Here is a 24,637-nt window from a genome sequence, read left to right on the forward strand (position 1 = left end):
AATACTTCATCATTTTCAGCTGATTTGATCTACCAGGGCAGAATAGTTCCTCTTTATAAGAATCTCAAACATGTTAACTCATTCATCTGGGTAAGGCAGCAAGTTCAAGTGAGGCCTTCAGTATGTTAATTATTCATGCATGAATCTTTTATTTCATCTAGCCCCATCCACACCAGACTGCCTTTTCTAGGAAAGCTCTGTTGAGAAGAAAGCAGCAAATACTGGGTGGTGATTTGAGGGGAAGAAAATCAGCTGCGTGTTCCCAAGTGTACGTTGCCTAGTCTCAGCCTTTTTTCTCTACTGCCATCTATTGTGCAGCAAACAGCATATAGTTCGATGGCACAGAACTCTGATCTATGAGTTGAAGGAGAGTGGTCAGCTGGTGGTGCCTGTAGCTGCTCCTGCTCATTGGGGAGCCCATTAAATTAATAAGAGGGAATAAAAGCCACCAGGAAGCAATAACTGGGAGGCCTGGGAGCACCTAAGAATATAGACGGGATCTGGTGTTAGGAAGTACAAAATGGGCTGCCGGGCTTTGCTTGTAAAATTCCCCTGTAAAGCAGGAACAGCAGACAGCCCTCACCCTGCACTGCCCATAGGGCTGTGGGGACTCCTGCATGCAGTCAGGCCATAGAGATGAAGCACGGAGCCCTTGGCTGTCCTGTGCCCCAGGAAAGCCCCAAAGACGAGCCCACCTGCCATGGTGAGTGGCATGCAGTTGGAAGGATGTGCAGATGGAAGGTCGTGGCTGCAGTCTGAAGGCACTTCTCTGGCATCCAGAACAGTAGATCCACGGGCTGCAGGGAGTTGGGCACCGAGGTCAAGCATGGGATAAACAAAGTAATTGTACGTGTTTACAAAAGAATTCTGAAAGTTGTGACATCAGAATATTGTCAGGGGAAAGAGAAGTTAAAATCAGGGAAAATAGGATCAAAGCAATGGAAAACACACGAAGATTAATGACTGTCCTTAATACATCTGTCTGAAGGACAGCTGAAAGCCTGTTGCAGGCTGGTTCCATACAGCTGTGTTGAGCTGGCTGTGAAGTGCCCAAGGGTGGGGGAGCTGTGCTCCTCTTCCCTCCTGCATTGTGCAGTACCTGTGCTACACCTTCACAGGGCACCACAGGGTCACCCATCTGTGCCTAAACTGGGCTGACACTATATATCGTCTCAGATTTATTAGTAAACGACTAAGTAGCGACATTAAGCTTTTAGGAAAAGATTAACAACGCTGTGCAGCGGAAACCTGTCATCTTAATTTAAGCGAAAGCCGCTGAAAATGCTCACTCTTTGTGAGGGAACATGCAAAATTCTTTGCCTAATGGATCTGGAAATGGTATTAGATCCCTTTCGCATCAGGACATTAAAAGCACGTTATTTGCTCTTTATTTGTTTGTTTCTAAGTTTTGCTCTGGTTTTGTTTGATTTTAGTTTTGTGATGGAGAAATACAGGGAGATGCTTATATTCCTGTCCTCAACCCAGTGCTCCTGTTTCCAAACTGAGATTGATTTGTAGACTTCATATTGATTTCTTATTATTAAGGGTGATTTTGGTGATGTCAGGAGAATCCAAACCCTTCTAAGAAGTTAGCAGTTTGGCTTTGAACAACTGCATTTGTTTATTGCCATTACAATGAACAGGCTCACTTTTCCTTTTCTGCTGGAAGAGATAATGCCAACAGCCATGTTTGTCCTTGTTTACTTCTCTCAAGCATTTGAAATGCTCATGAAAGCATCCCCATTCCCTGTTCTGGCACAGTGCTGTGCAACAGTGCCTGGTGGACATTTGCTAAAAAGCAGTGTGCCAGCTTGCCAACACTGGCAGGTTTTGGTGATGTGTTGGTTGTGCTGCATCTCTGCCAGGAAACCAGTCAAGTACACTGGAATGCAGAAAGCCCTTTAAAGAGAAGTTGCTGTACCAAAACTGGACAAAAATTTCTGTGCTGACATCCTTCCCAGACATCTATTGATAAGTGCCAGTGTAACCACATGCTGTTGTTCAGGCACAGAAATCCAAGTCCACTGTTATCTGCAAATATTTCCCTAAAATCTCCTGCAAGACCAAGCAAGGGTAGAGAATACAAGTATTTTGCTATTGATTCAACTATTATATATCATGTGTGTTGAATTAATATCACATCCTGGTTTAAACCACAGTAAAGTCAGAGCAAAATCCCCATTGATTTCAGTATGGATCAGGCCATAAGGAGGTGTTGCAGAAGAAGTGCCAGTATAATATACGTGCCAGCATATATTTTATGGAGAAGATAGTCTGAAGTCAACATTACAATTTACTAATTCAGTAGGAGAACAGCTGGAAAAATAAATGTGTTTAGCTAGAATAGCGTATCTATTTATTGAGCCTCCTTCCGCAGCTATGCACATATCAACAGTAGGATTGGTCTCTAAAAAATGGGGGAGAAAGGGAGGGGGATGATGGGGAATTCAAATTGATGCACTACTTATTCCGCAATAGTAATTCAATTAATGATTTTATAGACCCTGCGTTGCCTCTAGTTCTCGGTCGTTCTCTGCCAAATGAAACACAGAAGCAAGCAATTAGCAGGGCTTGGCGAGGCGGCAGGGCTGTGCTGAGCAAGGGCTGCCCCTGGGAGAGCAGCGATGCCCGGCCCCAGCTCCTGTGCTCCTTGTCTGCAGCAGCAAGCCGCCTGGCCGCCACCGAAACATTGCAGCTGCAAAGGCAGCAAAATGCCTTCTTTTGCTCTCTCATTTCCCTAACTTTTTTGTTGTTGTTGTTGTTGGGGCAGAACACTCACAGAAGCTTTTCATGCTCAGCCCTTGCTCAGGGTTGATGACATAAGGAAATACTTTGTGATTTCTGAGTTACGACCAAACTTTTGGTCAAAGCTACAGCAAAGCCAGTGCTTGAAACTTGAGCTGAATGTAAATCTGATCCAGGAAATTGTTTAGGTACCTGCCTAATTTTAAGCAGTGAAATAGTCGTATTGCATTCACCTGAATGACTTGAGTGCCTGAAGATGAACATTTGCCAACAGCCCTGAACCCCCTTATCTGTGTTTCCCCAAGACTTGGATGGGGCTGGATTGGTCACACAAAGCAATAGTCTCCTGTAAAACATGCTGCAATTAGGCACAGGTCACTCTTAAGGAGAGTAATGCATGTTTCAGAGCCGTAAGTGCTACACCAGTGGCAAACCCCATTATTTTTCCAATGTTCGCCCTGTTGGTCTTTGCCTTGTTAGTGAAGAAACGTCCCCAAAGACATCCAGCTGTTGTTTTGCTAAGGGAATCAATGGCCTCAAGGGTGCTTTGTGCCCAGAGGCTGTAGCCACACACGGGTGCCTCTGCTGATGCCTGTGCTGCCATAACATGGCCCCAACGTGGTGCGTATGGATGGGGCATTTAAAGCTTTTCTGTGTAGCTCCACTACCTTTCCTCCAGGAGGCCGGTGGAGGTCTCTATATTTTATTCACATAATCCAGACCTTCAGTGTCAGTGCCTGAAACGAATTACTGTTTATATTAGGAACTTAGTTTAATAAATTAAGTCTGGTCTATGAACTGTCAAAGTCCTTATAGTCTGCAATTCATATAGAACAGATGCCTTTTCCATGACTCTTAACTAGAAGTGGCCAACTTGATTGCTTCCTTTTTGCCATTACTACATTCTGTAGGTTTAGTTATCTACTGCCTACAGAGAATTCAAAACAATTTAAAAGGGCATCTGGTATAAAGCACTCTCTGGGAAAAAAAAATCTTTCCATATACAATAACTTTCTGTTTAGGTCAGAGAATTATTCAATAATTGGCACTTGTTTAACTTGACCATTCAGAATCAGTTTGGTTTTGGTTTTCCAATTGTAGGTAGTGTTACGGAGCTTTTTCTTTTCAATCAAGCAGGCTTGCAAGTCCTAATTTCCAGCATATTTGTGGCACCGCCGTGATTAAGACCTAACAACTAATTTTTGTACAAGTAACAAACATATTTCAAAAGTGTCATAAATAATTCAGTGATTTTTTTTTCCCCAGATTGTTTATAAATTATAAATTTTCATTTACTCTGTCCTAGTTTTATATAATACTGATAAAAAAGAACTAAAAGCAGTGATTTTATTGAGGGGTGGCAGTCAGGAACAGGATGGTCAGGGCAGACCCCTCTCCCTCATGTTCCAGTTTCCCAGACATCAACATTTGGAAGACCAAACTCACTAGCAGGAGCTGTTGTGAGTCTTCATTTCTAATATTTATGTTTGGTGAAGCACTTTTAATGCACAAACAGTTGTCACATGAAAAGTTAATAATGAAGCACATCCACAAGGATGAGAAGAAAGCAGGGCGGATGCTCTTTGCGTCAGCAGCCACACGTCCAGGCTTCTTCAAGGTGATACTTTCCCTGTCTTGCTCATTCAAACATTGCACTGCAAGACCTCAACCTGACCCAGCCCCAGCTCTCGCCATGCCTGCACCATGACTGGCTCAGTGACTTGAGCAGTTTGCGTCCCAGGGCAAGACCACGGTCTGTGAGCTACTTTTCTATGCCAAAATCTTTGTTAAATTGCCGTGGTACCTGCTTCATTAGGTGTTGCTCATCACAGCTCATGTTAGCTGCATGTTATGGTTGAGCACAGGCTGCTGTCATCTAAAGTACCACAAAGTGCTACTGTGACATTAACTGTGAACCCATCTCTTGGACATTCTCACAGGGCCCCTTTTCCTTCCCCCTTTGCAGAGTTGTGATCTCTGTCTTCAGAAATGTGCACTTACGAATGTTCATGTTGGCCCTGACTTGTCTGTACAAGTCCCCTTGCTTCACCATGGTGATTAATGTGGGCAGGTGTCAGGGACATCTATACAAGTTGCTGGGAAGGCTGTCCTGAGGAAACGTCCCCTTTGTTGTCTCTGCTCTGGCCAGCGAGCACGAACAACCCACGAGACCCAAAGCTTAACACATGCTCCACCATGTGTCTACAGGTGTTGGTTTTCAGTAGCCAAGGATCACGTGATCCCATGCCATTAAGACCCAAGTTACCCCAAGCAGGCATGGAAAAGGAAATGTGCAGGTGGCAGAGCTGAGGGGACTGCACCAGGCTGTTCCCTGAGAGGCCAGAGGTGCTGAGCAGCAGCTCAAACCCTGATTTCCAACACAGCAGTTTTTTCCTCTCATGCTTTCTCTATTTCATTTTCAACTTTAAACCCTTCAAAAACTTACTGCCGCTGCCAGCCATGTGTTTTCATGGGCTGTTAAAGTCATTTATTAATGTAAACGTGACAGGAGGTTGCTTTTTCTTTTAACTTTGCGCTCATCCTTTTCCTCCTGCGCAAATCCCACCATTCCGATCTGCTGTATATGCCTTTCTCTCTTAAATTATTCTGTTCTCAAACTTTGTTCGTGTCTGTAATCCTGTTTTTTATTTGCTTGTCTTTTTTTTGTCTGCTACCCTTCATTTTACTGTCTCTCCTTTTCACAATGCTCTAATTATCTTGACTTTCCACAGCCATTTTGCAAGCCACTGGCCAAGGCAATTTCCAATGTATTTGAGCTTGCCAAAGTATTCTTGGATGGGCCATGCAATGGAATTATACTGTACTGAACCTAAATCCGACCCTCTGGTGCTCTGATTATAGCCCTGCCTGGTCTGTATTGAAAAACACAGGCACATTTAAAGAGACAGGTTTCCTATTATCTTAAGAGGCAGCTGTCATTCTCCCTCATTCCTTCTTTTTCTAATTAGTTTAGTGAAATGGTGTCTGTCAAACCCACTCTCCTTAGTGATCTTTGCACCCTGTTTCTAAGCTGAAATGCCATTGTCCCAGGAAACCTCAAGGTCCACTGCTTTCATGTGCTCACTGGGAGCTACCCTGTCGTACAGCACTATTAAATCAAATATTTTTTCAGCCAAATCCATGTGTGCCCATTCTGTACACTGCTGGGATTACAAGAACTCTTCCTACTGGCTTCAGTGCTTCAAATCCTTCTGTAGTTCTGTTCAGCCTAAAAATCACCAGCCTACACCTAACAACCATGGTTTTCCTCTCACATCTTCTGCTTCCAGAATACCAGAAGCTTCCACGTAGCTACCAACCTCCTGGCCACTCTGCTGTATCACAGCACTTGGACTTTTTGGCTCTTTTGCCCTAGGTGGAGCTGCCCCATGCAGGGGGTTCAGCGGTAGAAATTGGGAGAAGTATTTTTATTTGGCAGAGGGGGATCCTGGGGAAAACGGGAAGCTTTTGCCATAACTCTGGTAGCCCAAACCTTGTGGTTCCAGGCTCTATATTTGCATTTGTGTCCGTGTTCCCACCAGGAACATGTGACTCAGGCACGCTGTGTGTAGAAAACTGGTGTGGAGAAATGTCATGATGTGAGAACGGGCCACAGGACAGCCCCCAGACACTGGTCACACTCAGGGATGCCTGTGGTCCCTTCTGAGCCAGTGAACATGAATTCAGGGACAAAAGAGCAGCACATGCATGCTGGAAACAATCTCCACCTTGCTCAGAGATGGGGCTTTGAAGGAGGTTGGTGCAAGGTGAGTTGCACAGCAGAGCAGGTGAATTAGAAAGGCCACCAGCCCTTTCCTGAAGCCCTCTCCTTTCTCTTGAGGCAAACTTCTTGTTCTGAGGCTGCCCCACTGGCTCCTCCTCATTGCTCCCCTTTCTGGAGGCCCTGAGGATTCATTGCAAGTCTCCCAGCTCTCTTGCCTCAGGCTTGCATTGTATATTGTCTGCCAGCAGCGTTTGGCAGCAGACCCCATGAGCTCTGTGCTCTACACTGTAGCCTGGCATCTGCTGTCTCTGCTCACACCAGCTCATCCCAAGCAAAGCCCTGGAGGAGCCCTTGGCCCAGCCCCTGGGGCAAGGCAAACACGTTCCTCAGTGGCTTCCAAAGCAGCAGCTGGGTGTTTGGTACAAGCCCTGCGTCCCTGTCCCCCGTGGGCACTGCTGAGCTCCCACACGCTTGCTTCAAGGTCTCCAGCACTGCGATGGTGGCAGCAGGCCGCAGGTGGCTCAGTCCTCGGCTTTGTTCTTGGAAGCCTTGAAAGTTTTCCCCAGGCGGAAGGGGGAGAGTCTGTTAATTCCACACTTCACAATAATCTTTGCCCTCTATTTCTCATTCTTAAATACGATTGTGTTATTCAGGGAGGTGTTTTAGGGACTCGGGAACAATGCGGGGCTTCCACGGCTTTCTCCTCCAGTGCTCCTGTGACACTCGTATTTCCATTGACTCGAGACACTCCTTGCCGTTCCCAAGAGCCACACACAAAGCCCTGTGGGGCTGCTGGCTCCGTGCTCGGGGGGAGGTGAGCGCGTGCCAAATGCTGAAATCTTGTCCCTATTAAGGAGAAGGACTTTGCCCGGTGCTGAGGGAGGTCAGAGTGCAAAGCACCTTCCCTACACCCTAGTGCAGGCAAAAACCAATTTCAGCCAATCGAAGGTGTTCATACTCCGGATCTCTTGCATGAAGACTGGAAAAAAATTCTAGCATGTGTCCACTTGTGCACATGGGATTTCCAGGAGTGAGACTTGAGCTATTTTAAACACTCACTTATCCTACCACAAGGGTGCCATGGTTGGGTACTCAAATCCAAAAGAGAGATAAGGACAAAGCCATGGGCTGAGCTGTGTCCAGCGCAAAGGGTACAGCAGGCTATGTCGGGGATGGGGATTGCAGCAGGCTCAGGAAACAACAGGATGTTTTAATCTTTCCTTGCAAAATTTCGCACAAGAAATAGTGTTGTGGTTGGCTGTATAGAGGGGTCCTATCTTGAAGTGCTGTTTTTCTTCTTGCCTGAGGGGGAAGGCTTGATATTAACCAGATTTGTTGAACACTAGTGGTTTTGTGTTGTTATTTGGATTGTAAACACCATGGGTCATCAGCCCCCTGCTCTTGCTATTCCTTCACCCTCGTCCTGCACAAGCAGCCCCTTTTCCTGTCTGGGTTGTGGATGCTGCCAGGACACAGCTAATAAAGGATTTCTCATCTGACCTGAAACTGCAATGACGTCTCTGACCCCAGAGCTGCCACTGCACTCCCCAAGAATGCTGAAGCAGCGCCTGCTGCCACCATCAGCTTTCTGGGCTGTTCCATCCCAGTTCCTACCCTCCCTGCTTGTGACAAGGCATGTCCCCAGTGCATCTCACCAGTGCCAGTCCTCGTTCCTATGGAAGCACTGCATGGACACCTGCTCACAAGGACATAAACTTCTTCACAAGCACTGGGGCAGATAAAAACCACGTGTGTTTTGGACTGGTCATCCCCAGCTGTTTTCACCTCTCGCCTTTTCCCTCCAACTGAATGGGTTTTTGTTTATATGCTGCCCAGGTTTCCCATTTCCACCAGCTCTGGCATTGTCCCCTGCCAATGTCTCCAGTGTCACTACAGCTGGTCCAAGTGGCTGTGTCACATCCCCTTACCTTGGCCTCGTGCCCACGGTGCTTGTCAGAAGTTAGGTGCAATCCAGCAGAATGAGAGCCTCTTGGGAAGTGGTAGGGAGCAGGACAAAATTCCAAAGGGAAGCGGTCAGCCCCTCTGCCACCAGCACACAAGGGGGAGCCTGGCCTCTCTTGTTCATCTTTGTGCTTCTGCCCTGCACAGCATCACACTGTCTGGGACTGATCACTTAGCTCAGCTTATTAATGGGAAATAATGTTTAGTTTTCTCTCCCCTAGGGTTTCAAAAAACGTTTTCTAAATATTGTTGTGTACCATAAGGTCTTTCCTCACTGCCAGTCACTCCTCCAGGGCTTGGATGGGAGTCGAGAATTCACTGGCAGGCAGCACGGCAGGCAGCCACTTCGCTCCCTGCCTCTCATCCACCGGCCGCTATTAGGAAGGAGGTGGCATGTATTTCCTCGTGCCCATATGGCAGCCCTCATGGGGCTGCTCATGGAGCAGGGCAGGAAATGCATCCATATACATGCTGTATACCATGGGGGTGCACCTCTGCAGAAGGTGTGTAGTCTTCATGGCTGGGACACTCCTTCCCCAGTGTGTCCTTTCTTTTGCATAGAACCTTGCTGAAACCATGACATGCCCAGATTCTGCTCCCCGCCGGTTTGCCTGTCTGCAGAGCGTCCTTATTAACCTGTGCCAAAGAAGGTACTGCTGCAACCCACTTCTCCCCACTGTTTTCTTTGGAGAGGCCACCATTCTTATGGCTGCTGGCTGAGTTTCTTTGTAAGGATCCCACAGGCTGTCGATTCCTCCATATCCAGCCAGCATGGAGGGCTATCACTAATGTGTGTCATTCATCAAAGCAAAATTACATGTGTCCCGAAAAAGGACAGCATGCAGACAAATTACAGCATCCGACAAATTGCTTGCTTGCTGAGGGGAAAAAATGAAGCGTACCGTTTCTCTTTCCTCTCAGAGGTAGGTGTTTGATTCAGCATATTAACACAGATAGAAGTATTTATAGCTGCGGGGTGGAGGGCAGCCCGATGGCAAAGGGCACAGCTCTGTGCCACCTCCCAGCAGGATCGTACCACACCAGGGGGTCCCAGCAGCATTCCCCACCCTGGGGCCCCTTTTGGTCTTTGGGACCAGCAGAACCCCTCCCATGCAGCTAATTGACTTTCATTAATCACAGTCTTCTCATCTACTTGTTTATGTTCTTCACTACTTCACAAAAGTAATCTGACATCTGATTTACAGATTTCAGAAATTAACCTTCCTTTGGCATTTCTGTTTTAGTGTATCTTTATTTATTTACATTCCTGTCAAGTGCAGTTCGACAGAAACGATTTCTGTTTTTGGCAAGTAAGCAAGCCTATTGTTTTACATGTAAACATGCATTTTTGTCAGAGGGGTAGAACACAAGTGGCTAATTGTGGGTCGAGCCACTTGGTCCTCGCTTCAGTCCAGCAGTGCTTGGATTCAGGGACCCCCAGCCAGCTGCTCCTTGCACTGTGTTGGGCCAGCCATGTGCCAGTGCTGAAATGTCCCAAGCATTGGTCCTCTGCCTGGGGACAGCTGAGACGGGTGGGATGGAGATTTTGCCAGTGTCCCCAGCCGTGCAGCCTCTCTGCAGCCCCAGTCCCGTCCAGGAGAAGGGAGCTAATGGCAGACATTTCCATCTGTGCGCTGTCCCCCCTGGGCCACAGGAAAAGGGCTGGCCTGTGCTTCTGTCATTTGGTTTGCCACAAAGACCCATGCTCCTTGATCAAGCAGACAACAGCTGCCTCCAGAAAAAGGGATTTTGTGTTTCTAAAGTAACAGTTAACCTGGCAATGACATTATTTTCTTATTTGTGGAGGAAGGTGTGTGCATTATTACCGCAATGAAGCTCCTAGGATCACTCCACATTCAAGGGCTATTGTCTCTGACAAAGCATCATGCAAAGAGCAAGAGCAGCTCCTCCTGCAGCGGCTGTGGCAGACTTTGCAAAGGAAATGAAAACAAGCCATGAACAACTCTGTATCAGAATGAAGAAAAAGAAAACAAAGGGAGAAAGAAGTGAGGACACACTGTGCCGAGGATTAAAGGTAATTTTGGAGTGGCCCCATCTGATTGCCTCTGCCTCCCCTGGAAATGGTGAGGCTGATGTGCGGCACAGTGATGTGGAGCCTGCATCAATGCCATGGTGGCAAGGGCTGCGGGCAGTCGCCAACCTGCCAGTAGGGCCTGCTGGTACCCAGAATAGATAATAAGGAACACATTTTTCCAGAAATAATATTGAAGAGTAAATGCAATAAAGTGTAGCGTAGGTTTACCAAAGGCAGTTGGTGTCAGGCTAATCTAATTTCCTTATTTAGCAAATGGTTTCTCTAAAGAACTGGAATTCATTCCATTCTGTACAGCGCCCTGTGGGAAATTATTAGTGAAATGGGAGACGATGGAAGTCGGCACAGGAGCAGCAGGGTGGCAAGGACAGGGAGCAGAGACCACAGTGTTACGTGTGCCACACATGCACTGCTGCAGGGGCAGCTACTGGCCAAGTTTCTGGGGAGCTGCTCATGAGACCAGACCACTTCACCATTTAACTATGTTTACCTTGGCGTAAGGGGCCCTGAGGTTAATGCTGCACAGGACAGAGTAGGATGGGGTAGCTGGTGATAACCTCGCGTGACTGAGCATCTGCCCTGGATGGCACTGAAGGGACAGCAAAGCAAATGCACTGGCCCTGAGCAGCACCATTCACATTGATGTCGAGGTGATGAAGCCTTGTGTGACTTCCTGAGGAAATTGCAGAGGGCTCTGCATCACGAAACAGCCCAGCTCAGGGCAACCTTGCTGCCTTCTCTCACCCTTGGCTGCTCTCACCACTGGACCACAATACAGCCTCAAATAAGGCACAACCTGCAATAATCAACCCAAAATAACCTGGATACCAGCTTCCTGACCTCACACCCTTCCCAAGGACCTCTTGTCTTGTCCTGCACGTGTGGCAGCTGGAGCCCAGCGACCCTGTCTGCAACCTGCACACACGCTTCATCCCTACATGCCAGCAGGGCAGTGGCATCTGAAGGTGCTGCCGGCTGAGCCCATGTGTCCTCCAAGGCTAGGATGCCATCTTGCTGTCCCATGGGCACAGACCCAGCCTGTGACCTTCCCTGTCATCAGCTGCATGGCCACGCCACGCAGAAACAGAGGGGTTTCTATTCTTGTTTGGCAGGGACTATGGCACTTGCCCATCCTGTAAACAAAGCAAGCACTCTGGAAGCCACCGGATGTGAAGGCTGTAATTTTGTTTCTTAATAGCCTCACTGAGGCTATTTTGGCACACACAGTAGGATGGCAGGGTGGCCATATTCACTGCCCTGGCCAGCGGGCACCTTGTTCCCAGGGCACTGATGTTCAGAGCTGTTCAGCCTGGGGGGAATGCTGCTTGCTCAGTTACAGTTATCTCACCTGGAGGATCTCCAGCTGCATGCTGTGGCCCTCAGATAGCCTCACAAAAGGCAATCAGAGAGACTGCAAAGCACTGGAAAATATTTTGCCCTCTATTAAAAGAGATGCTGTGGTCCTTGGATGTGCTTGCAAGGTCCTGGGTGCACACAGCATTCCAAGTTAAGGGTCTGGTGATGCTTTGAGGAGGCAAGCATGGGAAGTTCAGACAGCTTGGTCTTCACATGGGCCACCATTTTCTTCTTGTGCCTCCAGAGCACTCATTCAATCAGCTCAGAGCCATCTTCCTGGCATGTACATCTGCCCATGTGCACACAGGCTCGTTTGAAACCCAAAGCCCTTCTCTGAATCAAATTGCCATCCTCCCACTCGCACAGATACGTTAGCACCAACTGTGTAACATCAGTTCGCATCCCTGTATAGCATATGAATAAGCCTTTCAAATTGTATATTCTGCCCTGCAGCATTTATCTCATATTTTGATCATGATTTTTTCAGCTAAGATGCTCACTCCTCTCTATTCAGCCAGCTCAGTGCTTTGTGCACTTCTAATTTAGGGTTCATTTGTGACTTTCCAGTTCTGTGTTCATTTGGTAACAGTTTGTTCACTTGCTAATATGTTCTCAAACCATACGTTATAATGGATTTTTGCAATGGTTAAAGATAGCGACAAAAGGTTTTTTTCCCATTCCATAGCGTGTAGATTTAACAGTTTGTATTTCTGAAGGAGATCTTAATCACTGTTTTAATTCTCTTTTTGAAGAAAAAAACCCTGTGTTTATCTTTAGAAGTGAAGACAAGGTTTGGGGGTAATTGTGAGCGTTGGGTATAATAAGGCACTTTGATTAATTAAAACAAAATGTCACAATGGCCGGAAAAACTTGCCTTGATGCTGTACTTCAAAATTAGCAGAAAATTGATGCCTGCCACAGAGCAGTAGGTTGAAGCACACTGGTTAAAAATACTGCCTTATTTTCTGTAAGTCACCTACCACTGCCTTCAGGAAGTTTCTCATGGGCCAAATTCACAGCATACCATAAGAAGAAGAAATCACATCCCTGAGTCTGGGAAGGGAAAGGGGTGAGGAGGAGAGCTCTGCTGGTCACAGGGACATCGCAGAACTCCAGCAAGCACTCAGCCCCTTCTGGCAGCGGGCAGATCCTCCCGGATTGCAACAAATGGCAAACCTCTCATCGGCTCCGAGTGAGAAAAATACCACATCCTTTCATGTTGCAGTAGGAGTAGTCATTAAAAGAAGCATATGGTTTTGAGCTGGTGTACAGCCTCATAGAGCTACCAATGGTATCTTTCTCCTTGGCCAGAGCATGCCCCACAGGTTGAGCTGCTGATCGAAGTGCATCAAAACTCAGCAAAAAAATTTCTTTTTAAAAAGCTCTGCTTCCATTGTGCACTTACAATAGCAGCGCTACCTTTTTATTTTCTCATAAGGAAAACTCAGACCGCCCTGCAATTAGCAGCGAAACCATGAATACTTTCTTCGTTAACCACAAATGGTTCTTTTCGCGAGGAGCGGGCTCACATATGTTCTAAATATGTTCAGTTTCATTAGGCGGAGACGCGCTGCAGATCTGCTGTTTTATTCAGGAAGGAAAACAAGCGCTGCATATGTGCAGCAGAAGTTTGCGGGAACGGCAAGGACTCGAGGCGCTCGCAGAGCGCTGGCGACGCTGGGACTTGCCGGGGCTGCATGACGGCCCAGATCCCATTTCCTCGCCGGTGGGGACGGCCGCATGGGGTGCGGTGTCCCCAGAAGGCACTGGGGCTGGAGGCAGGGCGTTGGGCTCGGCAGCCTGGGCAGCGAGGTGCCAACGCACAGCACTGTGCCACGTGAGGCCCACAAAGGGGCCGCAGAAATCTCTCTGTTATCCCTCCCCGATGGGTGCAGAGGGGTTTGGTTTCCATGCCCAATTTGCAGCGGAACAATTGCAAAGCAACAACTAAATAAGCCAGCAGCTGTCGATACGTACTGCAGTGTACGCAGTGACACCATTCATTTTTCTCCCCTAACACAGGACCTGATATCAGCTGTGCCTTTAGCCGTGCCTGGCTCGCTCCGTGATCCCTGCACTGCTCAGCAGTGCGATCTCCACCTCATCCCTGGAGCCCAGCGCCCACAGCGCGGCTCAGGAAGCATGGAGTTAAATAAGTTTGTGTCTCTCTCCATCCGAACAATTGGAATCAGCAGTTTGCATTATTTTAAAAATGAATGCCTGGAATCAGCAATTTTCTGTTTCTTTTTTTTTTTTTTTTTCTGTTTCTTTTTTTTTTTTTTAAGATCTTGAGGGTTTTTTTTTATTATTTAAAGTGGAAAACTACATTAAGTGCAAGGCACTCAACAAAGAAGCAGTCATAAAGCCTAAGTATTCTTAGAGTTATAAAATATGTCCGTTGTGGCAATTCTACTGCCAACAATGAAGTTTTAAGCATTAATATGCCTTCATTGCAGTTTTAATGCCTTAATATTGACTCTATAGCTCTTTTGGGTAATTTTGCTTTCTCTGGTACTTGAAAGGTGATGATGTCAGCGTTCTTCGCACTGATTCATATGCAGGTTGATGAAGCTGAGTTATTTATTGAGTTCCATTATATTTTCTATAAACATTAGTTCTCAATAAACAGAGACATTTAGCCGAGGGTTTATTTATTAAATAGGTACTGTACAGATGGTTTTGCCACACATGATGTGCTGCAGAGGATATTACTCAGGAATAATCAGCTGTGTTATAGCTTGGCTAAATTAATAAGATGATAATGATGAAATTGATGCTTTTGAGCTAGGCTTGGTAAATGGTTTTTGCATAAACAAACTGATAAATTTGAGAAGCAATTACTTGCTTGTCAAAGATAAAAACACAACAGGGCCCATTTATAGTTAGGTCCTATTTATTTTTAAAGATTGTACCAGATTTTATGTTTAATACGCTGCAATTAAAAAATAATACTTAAATGAAGAATAATAAAAAACTAACTTTCTGAGCTCTCCTTCAAATTTGAAGATGCAGCATTGCTTGGTTAGACATCAAGTAAACTTTTTTCAAGGCTTTCACTACATCCAGAAAAAATATAATTGTTTTATGAGAGATTCTGCCCAGAGTTGTGCGAGGCAGCTCTGGCAGTGCTTCCTGTGACAGTACTTGCTCTAAAATTAAGCTGACTTTGATGGGAAGAAGTGCAGTCTCCAGTTCCCTGTTTGAAGTGGGTTTCACTGCAGTGACGGCACGGAGGAACAGAGGTGGATGGTCCCCACGCGAGCCAACTTTGTGCAGCTCTGCAGTATGGTCACATACACACCTATACATGTGTGGATATAAGTATAATGGCACACAAGGAAGGCCATCTTTTGATGTGTCTCCACCCAAGCCTAAGTGTGTTGTGTACTTTTATATGCCAGCCTGAGTAATTTGTTGATGTTTACTTAGAATAGGTTTAATCAGAAAGGCCATGGCTGCACTGCAGAAACCCCCAGGAGCAGCTGACATCAGCCATATCCTCAGGAAGTGTGGCACCCCACAGGGCATGGTCAGGGCTTTCCACTCTGGGGTTTGGGGACATGGGTCATGGAGCACAGGAGCATGCATTTGGCTTCGTAATGTCCCTGCGAGGTGAGTGCTGTCACTCTTGGTTGACAGAGGACAGGAGAAAGTCAGCCAAAGAAGGATGCCCTCTAACCCAAGGCTCTGCGGCAGGGCTCAAACCCAAGTGCCACCGCCAATGATTTATTTCATGTTACTCTGTAATAATGCCCTGTAGGCATCAGCTCTGGTGGCTTTAATTCCTTCTGGCTCTGGAAATCAGGGTGATGGGCTCCAGGACCCATCCTTTTCACCACCACTGTCTTATGCATCCTTGCAGGGATGTCTGAAGTGGACTAGAGCTGCAAAGAGTCATTGTGTGGCCAAAAGTCAGCAGCCACTTCCTAACTTACTCTCTTGTGCTCTCCAGCCCATGCAAAGGCTTTTGTAGCCTTACAGCTTCAGCTTCTGCTGAAGAGCCATTCTCCATGAAGGGCTGATGCCAGAAGCCAGGCCTGGAAGCAGTACAGCCATGACAGGAGGCCCTGCCCTTAGGAGCACATCCTTCATGGGCCCCATTAGGGGCTGCTGTGATTCCACACATCTACTGCTTAACTGCAATTTTTGCAGCAAAGAATTTGCTGAATACAGAGAGGGGAAGCCGCTGCCACGTTGCAGGGCTGCACCTGCTGACCTGGGCAGTGTGGGCAGTGTGATGTTCAGAGCTGATGTCACTGTATTCATCTGGGTATTGTCACATTTCTTGTACTGGGAAGGAAAGAAAGAGAGAGAAGGGAAACAAATCAGTGCTTTCAAAATATAATTACTTTTTAACTGTTCCTGAGAACTCCGGGTAAAAAAATGTGATTCTGAAGAAGTATGATGTTCAAACAAAATAGTTAATTTTAAATAGAATAAGGCTTCTGCCAGTCAGGATTTTCTTCTCATGAACAATTTTACAGTACCCAATGATAATATTAATTAGCAAAACCTGGGGATTCTCCAAAAAAATTGTTGGAGGATTTTCTTGTTATAGGCAGAGGTAGAGCCGAACTTTGCTTTTGGTAGAGGAGTCGTCTCAGAGCTGCTGTTGTGAAAGAAAAGTAGTCAGAATGAACCCCAGTGTGGAGCGGTCACTGTGCAAACCGCCTGCTCTTGGAGTGCTTTGCTGCAGCCCAGCCAGCCCTAAAGCTGCCTTAAAATCCAGGGCACTGCAGTGCTTTGAGGCAGGATTGTTCATTATTAATGAGGCTGTGCAAAAAATCCTACGGACGCACCGATGACGCTCAATGAGCCAATCCCAAATAATGCCACCATAATGAATTCCAGAGGAATAAATAATGATTGAGCCATTAACATAATGGGCAGCCACAGCCCAGCACGGCCACTGCCACCTCTGCAGCCCCAGCAGTGCCCATCGTGCCGCTCTCCGTGTGAGCACAATGCTGGGGTGGGTGTCTGTGCCCCTCTTGCTCTGCTATGCAATCAGAGTTTTTCTTCCATGGCTTGCACAGGCAAATTAATTAGAAATTTATATGGCCAGAAGTTCAGTTTAGTACGCGTTTGAGACAGAGGCCATTGCTGCAAACGTATTTGCACTCTTCGTCATGGAAGAATTATCTGCCCATTTAGAAAATGTGAAATTTGCTTCTGTTTTAATAGATGCTCCTGAGTGTAAAAACATCAGAGTGCTGTGGATTGTAGCACACTGAAAAACCTCCTAGGGGAGCACCTGGTTTGTGCCCCCACACACTGGCACGAATCATTTGGGGGGTGGGGAATAATGCAGAATAATGCTATCCGTGTAATTTCTGTAATGTTGAAGATATAAATGAATATATACATGATGCTATCAGGTGGTAAGGCATTGTAACAGGTTATCCAGGGAGGTGATGGATGCCCCATTCTTGGAGACATTCAAGGTCAGGCTGGACAGGGCTCTGAGCACCCTGATCTAGCATAGCTGTCCCTGTTCATTGCAGGGGAACTAATGACATTTTGGGGTCCCTTCCAACTTGAACAGCCCTGTGATGCTATGATTCCTGCACAGGAAATAAACAGTCGGGTGGAAGGGCCAAGGGCCGGCAGCGGGCGGCTCTGCCAGCATCCCCATCCCTGTGGCAGCCCAGCAGACCGGCGTCAGGTGCTCCTGCCCTTCTCCTGTCTGCCGCTCACAAACCCAGCCAGGGAATGTCATTAGAAGCAGCCATGCCATCTGCCTCCTCCTCCCCTCCCCTTTAAATAAGGAAACACCTTGTCAAACACATCCCTCTGAATATCCCTCCTGCGCACTCCGTGGGATCATGCACCATCTGGGCCCTGCTCAGCACGACATGGTCCACCGCGGTGCCCCGATGCCCGTGTGGGACAGGCAGGAACGGGGCCTCGTGTCCCAGAGAGTAACTGCAACGTGTGGCAGGGCCTCAGAGAAGGGGGGCGAGGTGGCCAACGTCGTGGCATTGGGAATGGCAGAGCTAAGCAAAGGCAGTGAGTTAACAAGAGGAACAAGCGTGGCAGCTCTGTGATCTTGAACCCAGAGAATTATCCGAGCAGGACCTCAAACACAGGCATTTGTTAACATGCAAATGGACTGAGTCAGCAATTAGTCAATGCTCAGCATAATTGAATAGAATATAGTAATTAAGTTGCCTTTTAATTATTCCCATTTTGTCTAAGGTAAATATTTACCACTACCATGTTTTTTCCATTGTCTCCTGCACGGAAAGACAATATCTGCACAGAGGGCCTGCCGCAAAGTTTCCCAAAACCTTGAACTCTGCAGGTTGCCCCTGTGCCGTGCTGTGACCACTACCAGAACCTCCCCCCATGCTGGGAACAGGTCCTCCAAAACCATGACCGCCCCCTCCAGGGCCCAGCCACACAAGGTGGCATCAGGCTGTGGCCTGGGACTCACCCGACTCCGCAGACCGGTTCACCAGGCGCAGGCTCTGCACCAGTGTGAGTGTGCACAAGTGTGCACAAGCACACACACACATGCCTGCCTACGGTCCGTGCAGAGAAGTCTTTGTTCTGGGTGATTGCTGTGCAGACAACACACTCACCCGGCTGTGCCGAGACACTGCGCAAAGCAATGTGCTGATAAGTGAGATATCGTTGAGCGGAGCCTTAGGAGACAGGGGAACATTATTTTAAATTATCTCAAACATAAAAACAAAGAGGAGATTTGGCAACCTTGCAGCAAAAACCTCAAAACCAGTTATTCCTTTTAAATAAAAACAAAAATGAGAAACAGTAACTATTAGAAATCCCACCTGGTGCTTTCTCTGTGTTAATGATGCTTCTTAAATTGCATGTGGGTAAATGGTAATTTTGTCTCACACCATTAAAAACTAATGGAACCCTTGATGATAAGAAATGCCATAGCTAGCTTGTTGGAAAACGTTTAATTAATAAAGTAATAAAATTATTGTAAACTAGTGCAGTTTCACAGAGGATTCAATGGGATATAAAACAGATAAAACATCCTTGAGAGTTGGTACAAGAAATAAACGCTACTCTATAAAAAGCAGCAATATAAAGTTAAGCTGGCCTGTGTTGTACAGATATTAGATGAGATATTGAAATAATAAGGCTATTTGGATTATTCTTCCAGGGGAAGTGCTGGGAAAACCCCATGAGTGGAGGAGCAGGTATATTCTTCCAGGACCAGAAGGGAAGCGCACATTTCATCTGAGCTGGCACAGAGCTGGAGAAAGCTGCTTCACTGCTGCAACACTGTGAGCCTGTGTGAATATATCGTTCTTACTATTATTACCACTGTTATTAGGATTTGCCATTCAGCCCAGGTTGAGGGGTTGAGGCACACGCAACCTGAGTTCTCCTCACCGCGGGTGCAGCCGGGCACTACCAGCAAAGCCCTGCAGAAAGCTGTGGGACAGCGCGGCTGCAGGAAAGGGGACTGCAGCCCTTCGTTCTCCCATATGTCACAAGCATGTCATGAGATGATGACAAAATAATAACAAGTTGGTGGCTGTTTGAAACTTTTTTTAGCAGCTGTGTTTTTAGAATATTCTAATTAACCATCCGCTTGCCTTAATCACTTTAAGATTTCTGAAATAGCTGAGAGCTTGCTGCACCTTCTTTCGACAGCAATCTTCCCCATGTGGGGACCATGGCTTTGTTTTTTGGAAGGGAGGGCAGAAGCAGCAGGACCAGGCTGGAAACACGCAGTCAGGTTTGTCATTGGCAAGAATTGCCAACACCATCGTGCAGTGATTTTAACTTGCAGCCACTGTAGTACCAGCAAGAAAAGAGGTGACGTTGCCTTTCATCTGCACAAAGACTGACTCACTTCGCCTGGACTCAGTTTTGCAAAATTTAAATGCAGTAAGTGCGGTATTTGTCGGAAGAATAAAAGGGTGAACAGTGAGTAAAGGGAAAAATATTTGTCAGCCTGCCAGGGAGAAGGAAGATTAAAAGCTGCTTGTGAATAAGGCATGTGGATGGCACAGCCATCTCGCCACTCAGTGCCGTTGCCTGAATCAGGTAAAAGCGGAGGGCTTTATCTCCAGAATGCACTCCTGTCTGTCAGCGTTAGTTGTTTTCTTAAATGACATGTTTTCTTCTGGCAGATGGGAACAAGCCTTGAAGAATAATTTTTTTTTTTTTTTTTTTTTTGGAGGCAGACAAATTGACTGCCTGGAAATGTGTGTGTGTTCAGGAACCTGGTGGCTCTTGGTGCGGGTTAGTGGTGCCCAGCTCACCTCACCCTGTGGCCTCTGCAGGCTATGCCAGTGCCCAGGCCACCACGTGCCCTGAGTATCACCCATGTTACTTTGTGCCTGCAGTACAAAATTTCCTGCTGGATGTTTCTCCAGCCAGTGGATTTTACCAAAATTGGGCTTTGGGCTTGGCGAGCTGGCAGCAGAAGGCAGCAGCTGGAAAGGTTTTTGAACATGGCAGCAGTGTCTGAAGTTTGGCAGCAAGGGAATGAAACAGTCAACTGAGTCCAAATCCATCACCTGGAAGCCCCCAGCAGTGCATGTGGCACAGTGATGGTGGGCTCGAGCACAGGCATTGCTGCCTGCTCTGTTGGGCTGACGGTACTTGTGGCAGCTCCTCACTGGGGTGTCCTCTCCCTCATGGCAGTGCACGTTACCTTCTCTTGCCACAGAGCTGGAGCACACTGACAAATCTCTTCTTGGGTAATCTTGAGCATCCTTAGAGATCTTGGTCCTAACAAGGGGATTCCAGCATTACACACAAATGTGCACGTGTCTACACACAAACATACATGTGCCTACAGACACCTGCAGTTTTCCTTCTCCCTCTCCATAAATATATACACACATATGTACATCCACAAATACACAGGCATGTGTGTGTATATATGTGTGCAAAGAGGGGAGGGGAAAGACACTCAGAAAATGAAATACAAATGTTCAAAAAAATAATATTCCCAAGCCCTCAAATCTCTAATCATGAGTTTGATGCAATATTTGCCCTAATGGGAAATGATAACTGGCAATAGTCCAAAGCAAACCTCTTAGAAAGGAGCAATAAAAAAGGAAAATGCTAGCTTGGCAGTTAAAGAAAGAGGAGCCGAAGCGAGAACTGCTGTCGGAGATAATAAAGAATTAACCACAAACCCCTTTTCTATTAAGCACAAAAAAGGATATTAAAATAACATGCCCCCTCCCTAAATATCTGAGGGGTTGTGTCATACTTTGCTCTGCAGCCTCCCTGGCACTGGTGGAGCTGGGGGCTGCAGCCCGCCTCCCCCCCCCCCCCCCCCCCCCGCCTCCCTGCGCCCACTCCTCCCAGGGCTGCTGCTCCACACTCACACACTTGCGTCTTGCCTGCACGCTGAGGGCACAGTCCCGATCTTCACCACGTGAGAGGGAATGGGGGCATGGCTTGAGGGGGTGAGAGAGGGGCAGTGAGCTGCAGGGAGCCGCGCTGCTCCTCAAACCAGCGCCTGTAAAGTCCCCACTGCCCTTGCAATTCCCTAGCAGTGCCCTTGCAGCACTCTTGCTGCGCCAGCCAGCTCCTGCAGAGTCTGGGGACAACTGCAGGGACAAAACTGCATCTTACGCAGTATGTCTGTGGGAAACCATTGATAAACTTGGCCATGAAAGTAGGTTTTGTGAATTACATATAGCTTATGGATGTCATCTGTTTAACCAGCATCTTCCTGTGTGTGTCGACCACACCAACACAGCCATAAGAGCTGTTTCTTCTTGCTCTAAGCGGCTGCCCACTGTTTGGTCCTGCTACCTCCCATTGCACCCATTGCTTAATGAGACAACTGCATGATGAGCTGCTACCAGCACCTTCAAAGCACTTCCTCATGGAATTAATCAATCCCTAAGATGACAACAAGGTAAATTCTGCATTACCTGGTGAAATGCTGGCCTTTCCTTTTTGACCTGCTTTTCTTTTGTGGCTTCGAGAAAGACCTTCAAGACTGGGCTGTATCATTGCAGAGCTCCTTTTACCTTCCAGTTTCCTCATGACCCTGTACATCGCAGAGTACTCTGTGCAGTGCAGCATATGCTATCCATGCAGTCCACAAGGACATCTGTTGATGAGTCTTAATGCTCTCTTTTTCAGTTTTGGTGGCAAACATCAGTACATTTACCTTCAGGTTTTTTTTATGTTTGGGCATATTTCATTTTAAAAAGATGGCATGCAAATTAAGACAGGAAGTGACATTCTCTGGCACTTGTATGTGGCAGAGAGCTCCCTGACCTGGTCTGCAGCCATGGGGACATCCTGTAATGCTAACAAACCACAACACTACGTCCTGCTGGGTTTGAGCAAAGCCAGGAGAAGCTGCGGGAGTTGCGGCTGTCTCCCAGCACATGTGCCCAGCCAGCACTGTTTCTGTCTGGCCTCACAGTGGGCAGAGATGCGATAACAGATTTTGTCCATTTTGCGACTGCCAAACCCATTTCTGTAGTGTTTTCCAGCATAAACATCCTTTGAAATTTCCGCTTCAACCAAATAGCAGGTTTTACTATAGCAATTTTGCATTTGCAAGAATCATGGTACTCAATGCATTACAGACTCAACAGAGTAAAATTTCCCCTCTACATCAAGTCAGAGAAATCCTAAATGATTTTGTTCCTAAGACTTTACTTCGGTTCATTAACACACGGGGAGGCATTAATCACGTGGAGCAATGAAATGCAACAACTCCGTTGACACTTTCCTATTGTCGGGATCTGTAAAGTGCAGTTTGACAAGAGCGAGGTGCTGGCAGCTCAAATGAGTTTTTGTCAGATCTCACTTCTGTGCTAGGAGTGCCCCACGCCCAGCGTGACTCAAGCCAAAAAGACAGAGATACTGTAAGGAATCACTAAAATCTTTTGGTAAATGTAACGTTACTTACATCTGCCAGTAACAGCTTATTTATAAACACAATGTGTGTATCACTTTGATTTATCCACTCAGAGTGTAAAGACTTGGAAGGAAAAAGAAAGTTACCTGTACAAGACATTTTTTAAATCTAAACTTCTTACTCTTCAAGACTTTTAAAAATCTTTGTGAAGGAAATCGCCACCAACTCTACTAGTAAACTACTGAGAGGACCTACTTACATTCAGAGGAAAGTCAAAACTTCTTCCTGAGCTACATCAGTTTAGAAAAGCGGAGCTAAACTTTAATTGCTTTTATCCAAGATCCTAAATTTATAAACACTTAACCAGAATTCTACCAACTATTACATATTTGAAAAATGGAGCATTTGTATGCCTGTGCCAGTCTACGTTAATTTCTCATCTGAACTTACAAAATGAAATCAATAAAGGTGTGGGTGGGGATCTTTAAAAAATAACTACTGCATGCTGTGAGCCAAGAGCTTTAGTACAAGATGTATCTGCCCAAAGTACAGGCAGGCTGGCGTTCAGATCAGGCACCTAAAGCTGGGTTGTCATAAAGCAGAAAAATCCCACCGAGAGCTGTTCTTAGCACAGAGCAGCAGCACCTCACATCCACATCCAGTGAAACTCCACTCCAGTTAGATTCACTGCCAAATTGCAAATTCCTATTTGATTTATCAATCACAATTTTGTATTGTTAATTCATATGTTCATTAGACAAATCTGTCCCTCCAAGGTAATCACTTAAGGTACTGCTGGCATGTGAACATGCACAAATGGATAATTCTTAATGACCTTCCAAGTTGACATATTTTTGGCATGGGTTTTCTGTATCCTAATTTCAAGCTGCTTCTCTGGTGCTGTTGTAGGGCTTACTTCCCTCAGCAAGGAGGTCTTGTAATGGGAGGTCGCTGCTAAGAGTGTTCCCATCAAATAGCAGCAGAACAAGGGGAAATTAACACGGTCTCCTTGGACAAAAGTGGAAACGGTCTTCTCTTTCAGCAGCCTTGCAGAGAGGAGAAAGCATTTACATTGAACAGCTCGACTAGTTCTATGACTTCTTTTTCACTGTTGCTCCTGTAAATAATAGTGTGGTAGGTATGGGCTGCTCAAGCTGTGCTGGTTGGTATGCGTGCTGCCCCCCCATGAGGCCAGTCCAGCATCACCGATCCCATGTCATGGATTAATATGATTAGGGGGATGCACAGCTCCACATACAACATGGAACAGCCATGTCACAAGTGACAAATATCACGATACACGTCAAATAAAGGAGCTCAAGCCCTTTGGTGGTGTAGAAGGCCCTGTCACAGGCTGTGGGCAGCAAGTTCACTGCAGTAAGATGATGTCAACCACCGTTGCAGCTGCTCAGCCAGCAGTGTGGAGTGGTGAAAAAGAAGTCAGCAGCCAAACACAAGGCTTGCAAGGCTGCTGGCGATCTCATGAAACTCCTCAGAGCAGACCATGGGCTGACCAGAGCTGGGAGGAGGAAATGGATCAGAGCAGGTGCCTCCATCCACCCAGCCTTGGGTTTGGTAGGGCAAGAGGCTGGCTGAGAAGAGAGCGAGACAGGATGGGAAAGAACGGTGCCAGAAAAGCACCCATCCCGCACAAGTAGCAGCCCCTGGAGAAAAAGAGTTTGCATCCCTTCCTCAAAAGCACAGCTCCGACTGAAAAACCCGAATGTATGGACAAAATGTAAATGCATTATGACAAGCTGTATGAGAAATCAAAACATGGAACAAGGAGCGTATGTTTCTTTTAGAGAAATGTCCTTTATCTCGTAGGCAGAATGAAGTGTGTGGCATTCAAATGTTAAGATTTTTACACACTTTCATGAAATACTAAAGAGAAACCCAAAAAAAAGAGAAGAAAAAAAAAAGAAGAAAATAACCCAAGTCCATGTCACTTCTCAGCTAGTTTGGTTATTGC

General features: G+C 46.5%; 1 long non-coding RNA gene across 5 annotated transcripts in view; it reads left to right on the forward strand.

Annotated features, from left to right (window-relative positions):
- Nucleotides 1-24,637, forward strand: part of LOC128077116 (uncharacterized) — a 182,059-nt gene that overhangs the window by 142,984 nt on the left and 14,438 nt on the right. For all 5 annotated transcript variants that reach the window (XR_008204841.1, XR_008204837.1, XR_008204839.1 and 2 more), the window contains 2 exons: nt 18,976-19,099; nt 21,573-21,705. This is a non-coding gene — a long non-coding RNA (uncharacterized LOC128077116). The remainder of the gene's footprint in view (nt 1-18,975; nt 19,100-21,572; nt 21,706-24,637) is intronic.

This window comes from Tympanuchus pallidicinctus, unplaced genomic scaffold (genome assembly GCF_026119805.1).
Source record: "Tympanuchus pallidicinctus isolate F22 unplaced genomic scaffold, pur_lepc_1.0 scaffold15, whole genome shotgun sequence".
In the NCBI taxonomy this organism is placed as follows: Eukaryota; Metazoa; Chordata; class Aves; order Galliformes; family Phasianidae; genus Tympanuchus; species Tympanuchus pallidicinctus.